We start from the raw sequence: 755 nt of genomic DNA on the forward strand, positions 1-755 counted from the left end.
GACACACAGTGCCGCAAATGCACGTACTGTGGTCGGCCAGTGAGGTAATCCACAATCCAGGACACAAGGGGGGGATCCACCAGCATCGCCGTCAGCTTGTCACCCAGTAGAGCTGGACGGATGGTATTGAAAGCACTGGAGAAGTCAAAGAACGTGACCCTCACAGTGCTCCCCGGCTTGTCCAGGTGGGCGTAGACACAGTTCAGCAGGTAAATGAGGGCATCCTCAACTCCAATCCGGGGCTAGTAGGTGAACTGGAGGGGATCTAGGTGCGGCCTGACCATAGGCCTGAGCTGCTCCAGGACGAGTCTCTCCAGGGTTTTCATGATATGTGACGTCAGTGCCACCGGTCGGTAGTCCGAGAGACCGCTGGGCTGCGACGTCTTTGGCACTGGAACGAGGCAGGACGTCTTCCATATCACAGGGACCCTCTGGAGGCTCAGGCTCATTTTGAAGACACGATGAAGCACTCCAAAGAGCTGTTCGGCGCAGGCTCTGAGAACCCGTGGGCTGACACCATCAGGGCCTGCAGCCTTACCGGCGGGGAGTTTGCTCAGCTGTCTCCTAACATGTAGAGGTGTAAAGAGTGCAGGTTGAGGAGGGGGAGAGTTGAAGTCCAAAGTAAGAGGAGGGCAGGTAGCATGGGAGCCAGAGGAGGTGTGAGGAGTGGGGGATGGGTGTGAGGGGCTCACCAAGCTGGATGAGGTGCTATCAGGAGGAGGAGGGGGGGTCAGAAGTGGTGGTGGCTGGAGACA

The sequence above is a fragment of the Epinephelus moara genome, chromosome 3, assembly GCF_006386435.1.
Source record: "Epinephelus moara isolate mb chromosome 3, YSFRI_EMoa_1.0, whole genome shotgun sequence".
Lineage (NCBI taxonomy): Eukaryota > Metazoa > Chordata > Actinopteri > Perciformes > Serranidae > Epinephelus > Epinephelus moara.